This window comes from Lepidochelys kempii, chromosome 8 (assembly GCF_965140285.1).
Source record: "Lepidochelys kempii isolate rLepKem1 chromosome 8, rLepKem1.hap1, whole genome shotgun sequence".
NCBI lineage: Eukaryota > Metazoa > Chordata > Testudines > Cheloniidae > Lepidochelys > Lepidochelys kempii.
Window position 1 is genome coordinate 79704172 of NC_136387.1, and position 12122 is coordinate 79716293.

General features: G+C 44.0%; 1 protein-coding gene across 7 annotated transcripts in view; it reads left to right on the plus strand.

Annotated features, from left to right (window-relative positions):
• The first annotated feature begins 1351 nt into the window (after positions 1-1351).
• TTLL7 (tubulin tyrosine ligase like 7) overlaps positions 1352-12122 on the plus strand; it is a 105639-nt gene continuing 94868 nt past the window's right edge. For all 7 annotated transcript variants that reach the window (XR_013636194.1, XR_013636195.1, XM_073357227.1 and 4 more), the window contains exon 1: positions 1352-1483. The gene's annotated coding sequence lies outside the window, so the exon portion shown is untranslated. The remainder of the gene's footprint in view (positions 1484-12122) is intronic.

The window sequence follows — 12122 nt, forward strand, 5'->3', positions numbered from 1 at the left end:
CTAAGAAACTACTGTGTTGGCCTTTGGTTCCTCCCATGTTCACAGAAGTAGGATTTGTACATGCCTAGTAAATAAACAAAAATGCATCAAACAAAATACCAGTCTCCACCATCAATTTCTACTCCCATTCATAGCCCTGAACACTGACTAGCTACTCAAGTCAAAAGGGGGCAACAATAATTTTCTTAAATCATTAGAAATTAGAAATTTTATTGTGAGGGTTCTTCTTGTTTGAAGTCGTCTCCCATATACTACTATGACCTAAGTTAGGCGATCTCAGCCTTGCCTGAGCCCATTCCAGTCCTGTCCCAGTCTTGCTTTAGCCTAGACCCTGTCTGGCACCCAGCCTCACTCCAGCATTGCACCCCCCTTCTTACCCCCTGACTCTTGTTCTGATTTCCACCCTGCAGTCAAGGGGCAACTCTTTGCAATAAATTTCCAGTCTACCTATCTTGCATATTCTTGTATGGCTGCATTCTTATGGTAGCTCAGCATCTCATAAATATAAATGAATTTGTCACAACACTCATACGTTTTACAGATGGGCAACTGAGAGATGAAGTTGTCACTGCTGCAGGGCTAGCTGCAACTTTCCCCCTTTCTTGGTCTGCCTCGGAGCGTTCTCTCAGGTCTCGTGCCTTTAGCTCTCCTGGGGTGGAATTCCACAAGTCTCCCACTTTTAGACCAGGCCCTGGGCTATGGTACCTGGTGTATTCACTGTGTTTACCCAGCATATCCAACTGGGCTTGGCACCTGCAATTCTTCCCGTCGGCCGTCTGCAACCAGCGGTGTCTTGTAGTGACCAGACAGCCTTCTTAGAACCAGAGTATTGTTTACTTTAACAGTAGGAACAAAGTATTGAGGGGAAAGGATTTTAAAACAACAAAGTCTACAGGCACGTCATGTCTATCTTGCCTGAACCCTTGCCATCACCTGCGTACCCCCAGGGGTCCCTGTGCCCTTGGTGAGAGCCACTGACCTACAGGCAGATCACATCCTAATGGGAAGGTTCCCACCCCCGATCAGTTTTGCTTTGCTTGGCGCACGGGTCCGGGGGAAGAGCAGTGATGGGGCGAGCTACTCCGTATGGAGCAGCCCGGCGCGGGGGGAGGGGGCAACAGCGCTAGCATCCGAGGGGTCCCGCTAGCCGGTGCGGCGGGGGAGTTGAGACACGTCCCGGCCGCGGGGCCCGCTCCGCAGCCCTCGCCCGCCCTTCGGGGGCCACCGCCGGCTGCCTCGCGCACCCACCGGCCCCGCCAGCCCGTCTCCGCCACCCCCTCGCCCGCGAATGGTTTGCTCCGGCAGCCCAGTTGTCCCCGCCTGCTGCTGCTGCCTCCAGCGTCCAGCCTGGGCGGGCTCCGGGGCAGGTGCTGCTGGCCGGGGAGGGACCCCAGACGCCGGCCCGAGCGCAGGCGGGCTGGCGCAGCGCAGCGACCCTGCAGAGCCCCGGAGTGTAGGGGGGGCCCTCAGCCTCAAGGTTCAGGTAAGAAACCAGTGAATCGCGGGCCCTCCCCACTGCCCTTCACCCCGCTCCCGGGCGCAGCGCGGGGCGGCTGTAGCAGCCGGGTGGGGTGGTTCTACCCAGAGACCCCTGAACCGTCCCCTCCTCCCAGCTCTCCTGTGGTTGCAAAGGTGCAGGGGTGCGAAGCCTCTGCTGCGGGGAGATGGGCGTCCAAGGGAGACGCCAGATGCGGAACAGCTGCTGATCGTGATTCAGCATCATTCCCTGCCAGCCACGGGGAGGAGGAGGTGGAGGTCGTTCCAGGGGAGGACGGACATCAGAAGGGGCCCTTTCAGTTACCCAGGAGAGAAAGGACACAAAGTCAAAGGTGCTTATTCACCCTCTCTCCTTTTATGCTTATATGTGATGCGCAGGTAGGGTCTTCTCCCCACAGAGGTGTAATATTAGCCTTTGCGGCTGCTGGGGAGAAGGGAGAGGGAGACTCTGCCTATTCAGGTTTTTTTCTCTCTCTCTCCTGCTATTTGGCTGTGTTAAGAGTTAGAGTACAACTTATGTAAAAAATGCTCCAAAGAAGGCCCCCGTCCAGTAATCCTTTTTCTCACAAATAATGACTTACATGATAATATGATTGATCTCACTGGCACAGGTGGTGGTTTCAGGATTGAGCCCCAAATGGGATGCAGCAAATGCTTCTGGTCAGTTTAGACTGTTATGAAGAGCTTCATAAATGCAGCTGATTTAATAATTTATGTTAGAACATCTAAGGATTGTCATTTCACCTGAAGAATGATGAGCAAGCACATCTTTTTGTCTGTGAGCATACTGTATTTTTAACAAATCAGCTGGTTTTCAGAATAAAATTTACTCGTTACTGATGTGTGTGTGGATGGAAGTCCATTTAAAAATAGCGTATGTAAGTTATATTAGAGTGCCCAACTAGGTCTCTGCAGAGAAGGGCGAGGTTACGGTGGGGTCATTTCTTAGCAGTAGTATTTAGTGAATGCTCAAATTCAGAACAAATGAAATCCACGGACATGAAAGAGAACTTCTTTATCAGCTTCCTGCTGGTAGACCAACATCTGTCGTCTGTAAAGCTTCTTTTTGTAATTCATATGGTCTTAAACTGCACATCAGTTTAAGCAATATACCTGATAACCTAAATATATATTTGAACTTTGTCATCAAACATTTGTATTATTAGATTCCACCAAACAAATGTGAGACTTTTGTGTGTGTATCTTTGATATGTATTTGCAAAGTAAAAACCTAATTTAGGCACTGTTGCTCCTTATAATAAAACCAGTGCTTGATACTGTATTTCTTAGCAGCACTTCATTGGAAGGGCTATCTTCACAGTCAGGAGATCAAAAATTCCTTCTCAAGGGAAGGGGGGAAAAGCATGGATTCTAGAGAATATATCAAAATGTGCAGAATGACTGTACAAGATGCTTTGTGCCTTGTCTAATTTCCAGGGTAAAGGTTTCCTACAGGAATAGAATAGGCTCAAAATAGCACTTCATAGGACAAACACAGAAGGCTGTTTTCTACCAGGGTCTCTGCCACATTGCAAAAAAGGGTATTGTCAGCAACTTCATGTTCATGAAAGCAGCATCTGAAAGTATTATTTGCAGAGATAGGACAATGATGCACTATTAAAAATATACCAGAGCAGAGAAATAAAATTGTTTTCAGAAAATAATATATGATATTCTAGATGCTTCTTAAAGAAGTGTATTCTTACCTATAACTATGGGTTCTCACATTGCTAGTGCAATGGGGTCCTGGTTCAGGATTAGGGCTCCTGAGCATGAAAGTAACACAAATAATAAATAATAAGGACATCACCAGTCTAGAAAATGCTACTGGGTCCAATCTGCTAGAAATGCGGACAGAGGCAGCAGGCTGAAGAATTTTGGAGCCCATGCTCAACTAGTAGGCAGGAAGTGGTTGACTCCCAGCATCTTCCAAAGCCAGTAATGTTAGAATTGGAAACACAGAATAAGCTATGGCCATGTCTGAAGCCGAGAAAGAAGAACAAGTCACAAATGGTGGGATAATAAATCATCTTGTAATCGATTATATATTTAAGTTTTTTTCGAAGATCTTTATATTTGCTAGCAGTGAAAGACATAGTAAATATTGAGGATGAGATGTGGATGCTTAATGCATACTACTGAATGCAGTGCTTACTACCAGTCATTATTGTCGCCAGGATTGAGCCACAATTTCTTGTTAAATGTGAGTCTTTGATTGAATCTATATTATAAAATAGGATACACAAAGGGCTTTGGATCAGGCTCTTAAAAAGGAATGAACGAATACATTCCTGATTGAAAAAACATCAAAGTATTCTGTTTCTTGTGGGTTGTCTTAAAAAAGACCAGACGTGGTACAATCATTGATTAATAATGAGGCATTCTTGTTCTTATGATCACTGTTAAGATGAAGGTCTCTATTATTGATGGATAAGGTAGTATACATTTTAGGTGTTTTTTTTTTAAGTGCATTGCCTCAAAGGCAGAGATAAGGTAGTCTGGGTATCATACCCATGTAAGTCCATGCTTTCAGATGTCTGGGTTTCTTGTAAGTCCAACTTTAACTTTGAATTTCCTTGCTTTTTAATGGAGTGGTTTTACAAATGGCCACATTATTATAGGGAGATTTACTCTTAGATATGTATGCTCTGCCTTAACTTCACCTTAAAGTTGTTTTTGTCTGCAAGTCCCTTAGTTTTTTAAATAGTTCTAAAATGGGAGTAGGGAAAGCAGGTATTGAGGTAGAGAGGGCTCATTTTCCTCCTTGCTAACTTCCTGAAATCTGTAGGAGTGGATCTTCCACTCCTGATAATCTTGGGAACTATGCAAGAGAAGGGATCCCTTTTTGGGCACCTTATTAGGTCTCCTGGATGGGGAAGAGACTTGAGAAAGCAAAGCAAATGTGGTAGGGCATGGCTCCTTCCATTCCTGTGTACCTCCTGAGGCCCACATGCAGGGAGCCCATTTCTGAAAATGTTAGGGAAGTTCACTACACCTGTACAAGTGCATCCAATCTGTCAAAATTTAAGAGGCTGATCAGGGTCTTCCCAACCACAAGGTTTGGAGGCTTGTGAGCTCCATGTTAATCTTGATTCTTAGCAAGCTGGCTTGGGGGCAGGGTAGAAGGGACCTTTCAAAATCCAAGCTGCAGGCATTTGGAGGCTAATGGGATCCCCATAAGCATTAGGAGGCTCTTTGGGGGTCCCCTAATCCTCCCTCCCTTCAAAGTTTAAGAGGCTTGTTATGGGGATGCTCTCCAGCCTTTTCTCTGCAGACACTAGGTGGCCCCCTTCAAGCTTGTTGGAACCAATGAGCTATTTTTACATTAGTGTTACAATATTAATCAGTTTTATAATTGGAATGTAATTAACTAATCTTTGGACTTGTGCACAGGATCTCAACCAGAAGAGTCCAGTAAAGTAGGTTTATCTTTCTCCTTTTCATTTTTTGCTATAAAATTGGCAAAATAAATAAATAAATCATCAGTGGTATTAGCCAAGATGTACAGTGTTGCAACCCCATTTTATGGGAGGCCCTAAGCCGCTGACTGCCAGATGCTGGAACTGGACAGCAGGGGATGGATCACTTGATAATTGCCCTGTTCTGTTCACTCCCTTTGAAACATCTGGAATTGGTTAATGTTGGAAGACAGGATACTGGGCTAGACAGACCATTCATCTGACTCAGTATGGCCGTTCTTATGTTCTTATGTTAATTAGTGCGGGGTTTTTTTGTACTCTGATAAAATCAGAAAACAGAGACCCCTTTGTTTAATTCCACCTTGATCCCAAATGTAACTTATTCATTTTGAATCCGATTTTTTTTTTCTTTTTAAAAAATGGAGGGCAGGGGACAGTATGTGGCAAAATGTGCTTAAAATAGGGACTCAATTGGAACTTCAGCTATGGCCTTATTTACATTAAGGACATTGATTACAATTCTGTGCACTCCTTAATATAGACATTCTGCAGTAGCATAATGTGATCTTACATCAGTATTATTATCAACTACTACTCCAATTACAAATCATTGAAAAATCGTGAGTCAGCCCCCTTAAAAATGAAGATTTAAAAAAATAAATTTTGGGTCCTTTATATTTTGCTTTGTTTTTTGAGCCTTATGGGTTCACATTTTCCAGCTTTTCTCTCTAACCATGAGGGTGAGAAACTTTTCTTTTCTCTTAAGTTAATAAAATGAGGGGTGGGGAAATGGAAGGGTGAGGGAGAAGACAAAATGAAACAGAGATTCTTATGTAATAACATGGCTCCAGCAGTTCGGACTCTAAGCATCAAATATTGAGACCCATGATAAAATTATGAGTTGGCAACACTGTTCAGTGCATTTTATTTCAGAAACATATTATTACACCTTCCTGTTTGTGACCCATTCATCTCTCAGTTATGCATCAGACCTGTCCACAGCTTAATGTGCGTTTCAAACAATATTGGTTTTGGAAGATGCTGGGATTGAACCACTTCCTGCCTACAAACTGACCATGGGGTCAAAATTCTTCAGGCTGCTACTTCTGTCTGAAGTGCGGGCAGACCAGACCCAGAAGTATCCTCTAGATTGGTGACTTAGTATGAGAAACCATAATTTTAGGTAGAATACATTTCTTCTTAGAATCATAGAATCATAGAATATCAGGGTTGGAAGGGACCTCAGGAGGTCATCTAGTCCAACCTCCTGCTCAAAGCAGGACCAATCCCCAATTAAATCATCCCAGTCAGGGCTTTGTCAAGCCTGACCTTAAAAACTTCTAAGGAAGGAGATTCTACCACCTCCCTAGGTAACGCATTCCAGTGTTTCACCACCCTCCTAGTGAAAAAGTTTTTCCTAATATCCAACCTAAACCTCTCCCGCTGCAACTTGAGACCATTACTCCGTGTCCTGTCCTCTTCTACCACTGAGAATAGTCTAGAACCATCCTCTCTGGAACCACCTCTCAGGTAGTTGAAAGCAGCTATCAAATCCCCCCTCATTCTTCTCTTCTGCAGACTAAACAATCCCAGTTCCCTCAGCCTCTCCTCATAAGTCATGTGTTCCAGACCCCTAATCATTTTTGTTGCCTTTCGCTGGACTCTCTCCAATTTATCCACATCCTTCTTGTAGTGTGGGGCCCAAAACTGGACACAGTACTCCAGATGAGGCCTCACCAATGTTGAATAGAGGGGGATGATCACGTCCCTCGATCTGCTTGCTATGCCCCTACTTATACATCCCAAAATGCCATTGGCCTTCCTGGCAACAAGGGCACACTGCTGACTCATATCCAGCTTCTCGTCCACTGTCACCCCTAGGTCCTTTTCCTCGGAACTGCTGCCTAGCCATTCGGTCCCTAGTCTGTAGCTGTGCATTGGGTTCTTCCGTCCTAAGTGCAGGACTCTGCACTTATCCTTATTGAACCTCATCAGATTTCTTTTGGCCCAATCCTCCAATTTGTCTAGGTCCCTCTGTATCCTATCCCTGCCCTCCAGCGTATCTACCACTCCTCCCAGTTTAGTATCATCCGCAAATTTGCTGAGAGTGCAATCCACACCATCCTCCAGATCATTTATGAAGATATTGAACAAAACCAACCCCTGGGGCACTCCACTTGACACCGGCTGCCAACTAGACATGGAGCCATTGATCACTACCCGTTGAGCCCGACAATCTAGCCAGCTTTCTACCCACCTTATAGTGCATTCATCCAGCCCACACTTCTTTAACTTGCTGACAAGAATACTGTGGGAGACCGTGTCAAAGGCTTTGCTAAAGTCAAGAAACAATACATCCACTGCTTTCCCTTCATCCACAGAACCAGTAATCTCATCATAGAAGGCGATTAGATTAGTCAGGCATGACCTTCTCTTGGTGAATCCATATTGAAGGAAGTGCTTCAGGATTGATACTTTGAGGACCTGCTCCATGATTTTTCCAGGGACTGAGGTGAGGCTGACTGGCCTGTAGTTCCCAGGATCCTCCTTCTTCGCTTTTTTAAAGATTGGCGCTACATTAGCCTTTTTCCAGTCATCCGGGACTTCCCCCGTTCGCCACGAGTTTTCAAAGATAATGGCCAATGGCTCTGCAATCACAGCCGCCAATTCCTTTAGCACTCTCGGATGCAACTCGTCCGGCCCCATGGACTTGTGCACATCCAGCTTTTCTAAATAGTCCCTAACCACCTCTTTCTCCACAGAGGACTGGCCATCTATTCCCCATGTTGTGATGCCCAGCGCAGCAGTCTGGGAGCTGACCTTGTTCGTGAAGACAGAGGCAAAAAAAGCATTGAGTACATTAGCTTTTTCCACATCCTCTGTCACTAGGTTGCCTCCATCATTCATTAAGGGGCCCACACTTTCCTTGGCTTTCTTCTTGTTGCCAACATACCTGAAGAAACCCTTCTTGTTACTCTTGACATCTCTCACTAGCTGCAGCTCCAGGTGCGATTTGGCCCTCCTGATTTCATTCCTACATGCCCGAGCAATATTTTTATACTCTTCCCTGGTCATATGTCCAACCTTCCACTTCTTGTAAGCTTCTTTTTTATGTTTCAGATCCGCTAGGATTTCACCGTTAAGTCAAGCTGGTTGCCTGCCATATTTACTATTCTTTCGACACATCGGGATGGTTTGTCCCTGTAACCTCAACAGGGATTCCTTGAAATACAGCCAGCTCTCCTGGACTCCTTTCCCCTTCATGTTAGTCCCCCAGGGGATCCTACCCATCCGTTCCCTGAGGGAGTCGAAGTCTGCTTTCCTGAAGTCCAGGGTCCGTATCCTGCTGCTTACCTTTCTTCCCTGTCAGGATCCTGAACTCAACCAACTCATGGTCACTGCCTCCCAGATTCCCATCCACTTTTGCTTCCCCCACTAATTCTTCCCGGTTTGTGAGCAGCAGGTCAAGAAAAGCTCCCCCCCTAGTTGGCTCCTCTAGCACTTGCACCAGGAAATTGTCCCCTACGCTTTCCAAAAACTTCCTGGATTGTCTATGCACCGCTGTATTGCTCTCCCAGCAGATATCAGGAAAATTAAAGTCACCCATGAGAATCAGGGCATGCGATCTAGTAGCTTCCGTGAGCTGCCGGAAGAAAGCCTCATCTACCTCATCCCCCTGGTCCGGTGTATCTATAGCAGACTCCCACCACTACATCACTCTTGTTGCTCACACTGCTAAACTTAATCCAGGGACACTCAGGTTTTTCTGCAGTTTCATACCGGAGCTCTGAGCAGTCATACTGCTCCCTTACATACAGTGCTACTCCCCCACCTTTTCTGCCCTGCCTGTCCTTCCTGAACAGTTTATAACCATCCATGACAGTACTCCAGTCATGTGAGTTATCCCACCAAGTCTCTGTTATTCCAATCACGTCACAATTCCTTGACATCACCAGGACCTCCAGTTCTCCCTGCTTGTTTCCAAGGCTTTGTGCATTCGTATATAAGCACTTGAGATAACCTGCTGATTGCCCCTCATTCTCAGTATGAGGCAGGAGCCCTCCCCTCACAGACATTCCTGCCTGTGCTTCCTCCCGGTATCCCGCTTTCCCACTTATCTCAGGGCTTTGGTCTCCTTCCCCTGGTGAACCTAGTTTAAAGCCCTCCTCACTAGGTTAGCCAGCCTGCTCGCAAAGATGCTCTTCCCTCTCATTGTAAGGTGGAGCCCGTCTCTGCCCAGCACTCCTCCTTCATGGAACACCATCCCATGGTCAAAGAATCCAAAGCCTTCTCTCCGACACCACCTGCATAGCCATTCGTTGACTTCCACGATTTGACGGTCCCTACCCAGGCCTTTTCCTTCCACGGGGAGGATGGACGAGAATACCACTTGTGCCTCAAACTCCTTTATCCTTCTTCCCAGAGCCACATAGTCCGCAGTGATCCGCTCAAGGTCATTCTTGGCAGTATCATTGGTGCCCACGTGGAGAAGCAGGAAGGGGTAGCGATCCGAGGGCTTGATGAGTCTCGGCAGTCTCTCCGTCACATCGCGAATCTTAGCCCCCGGCAAGCAGCAGATGTCTCGGTTTTCCCGGTCAGGGCGGCAGATAGATGACTCAGTCCCCCGGAGGAGAGAGTCCCCGACCACCACCACCCATCTCCTTCTCTTGGGAGTGGTGGTCGTGGAACGCCCCCATCTGAGGACAGTGCATCTCATGCCTTCCAACAGCTCCTTTAAGAAAGCACTATCATATTACATATGAATATTTCACATAGCTTATGCAAACAATTGTATTTCTGTGCTCTGCTACTATTGTTGGACACTAAATAATTGGATACCTGTTAAGACAACAAGAAACTAAAGGAGAAAAGAAGCAGTAGCATATTAAATAAACTATAGTAGAAGACTGTCTTTCTCTTGTGTGGAAAATAGAAAACTATTAAAGAAAATATAGTCCCCTTAAAAGGTACAACATTAACAGCCTGAGATACTGAAGTTCTGTTTATCCACAGTACACACCTACCCATGTTGCCTTGCTTATGTCCCTCCACCGAGGACACTTCTAATGAGTAAAAGATTAAGTCATTCTCAAGCACATTATCCTTTGTACTGTACTATCTTCTGACAATGCCCAAAACAGGACTTGGTGACCATTTTTGTGGTGGTTTAAGTGATGTGGACTGAATTGTGTGGACTGGGAAATGGACTGAGATAAACAACCAGCTGGTAGGTGCCATGATTTTTTACTTACTGTTAACCTGGTCCAGATGTGAACCAGTAGCCTAGAGAAGAAACACTCCATATCGAATAACAAGTTTCCTAAACCATCTTTTTACTCTCATCATTCTTTTTTAAATAAAATTATTTTTCTTTGCTTTCTTCTGTTGCCATGTTTCTGAATGTTCACCCTTTATTTCACTGACTGAGGTTGGGATAATTGTTGTGGTCCTAAATGTAGGATACACAGCTATGTTACTTGTTCAATGACTTATGGAATAAATGGCAAGCCAGAAAAGGCTGATTTAGTTTCAGCCATCTTCAGTTAGGTTATGACTTGTAGATTTGTCCATAGCAAACAGATAAAATGGAACATTATTATTAATTACTTGTACTGTGATAACACCTAGGAACTGCAGTCATGGATCAGGAGCCCGTAGTAGTAGGCACAGTACAAACACAGAGCAAAAAGACTTTCTCTCCCCCAAAGAACTTACAGCACCATAATGATTATTGTGAAACTATATAATAAAGGTTAACAAAAACCCATCAAAAATTGAAGTGAGAATGTAATGCTGGAACGTGCTTTGTTAAATATCACTGTCATCAACATGAGTACATGATCACTTTTTATAGAAAGTAAAGTTAGTAAATGGAATTACACAAGGAATGGCTTTGGTCCAGTGTTTAGTAATCACTGTAAAAAGTTTAAGGAAACAGGTGCATAATCATCTATCTTCTTCCCCTCAAATAATAGAAGCTATAGAACCTGGATAATTAAAGAGAGCTCTAAAATATAAGTAATAGCAGTAAACTGCAGTGCTACATTCCATTACCTATTTCTGTTGCAAACAATTTTTTTCTGTAAGTGCAGGTTATTAAGTTGCTAAGTGAAATAACTTCTTAATGCATTTTAGTCCCTAGTCAGGAAACAGATAGATAGAGGCATACCTTCAGGTTCCAGTAGTTATTTAAAATAATGGTTTGTTGTTGAATTGATTTACTCTTTAGTGTTACTAACCATTCTGTTCGTTGGCCATAATGAACTAAACTACTGTAATCATGTAATTCTAAACAAACACTACTTTGGAATTTATTGCGGCAGAAGTTAGTGTAAAATGATAATGAAGGCATTTTAGGAAATGTGCATTTTTAAAAAAGAAGACTTTTATTAGATTTAAAATGTGATTTATTACAACAACAAATTCACCAATTCCCTTATTATCATGTGCTTCACAGCATATATTATGTATCTTGTTACATAAATATTGTATCATTATGCAACTACATAGTGGTATAAAGATGACTTTAAATGAGCACAGACTCACATTCATCATACATTACGGTGTGCGCAATACTGGACTGATTTTTGTCCATTGCTCCAAATTTAATGTCTCAGTAATTGTACACTAATCCACAATATGAAGAGCTGTGATTGTGTGGCAATTCTGTGGTCAAGACAAAACCATTTGGGAAAAGGCATACTTTTGATTGCACAGATTGATACCTCTTGTATTTATTACTCTCATCTTTCGCTAATTATAATACTTTGCCACTTTTAATCTCAGTATCTTGTTGAATGCTCACCTGTATGGTCTATGAGCTAAATATTATGCTGCAAAATAAGCATGAAAGTGCAATTAATACTTTCTGAAAGTAATAATAACTTTTCAAATAATTTATAAAATGAGCTGGACAGAGGGAGTAGTATGACTAGTTAAAAATACACATTCCAGTTCTGGTGATTTTGGGCCTAATGCATTCTGCTGGTGAATGGGAAGAGAAGTGCAGGTAACTGGGAATGAGGCAGGGAAGGGAGGATCATGGAATGTGGAAGGAGGCTCCCATTTAAATCTGGTGGACATCTGAGCAAAAAGTCATCTAGCTACTCCACAATTGCACCACGTTGAGAGATGGATGCTTTGCACTCTCAGGGAAGTCTGTGGGAGCATGGCTGAGTTAGTCAAGTTCTATCTGTGGAGACTCTG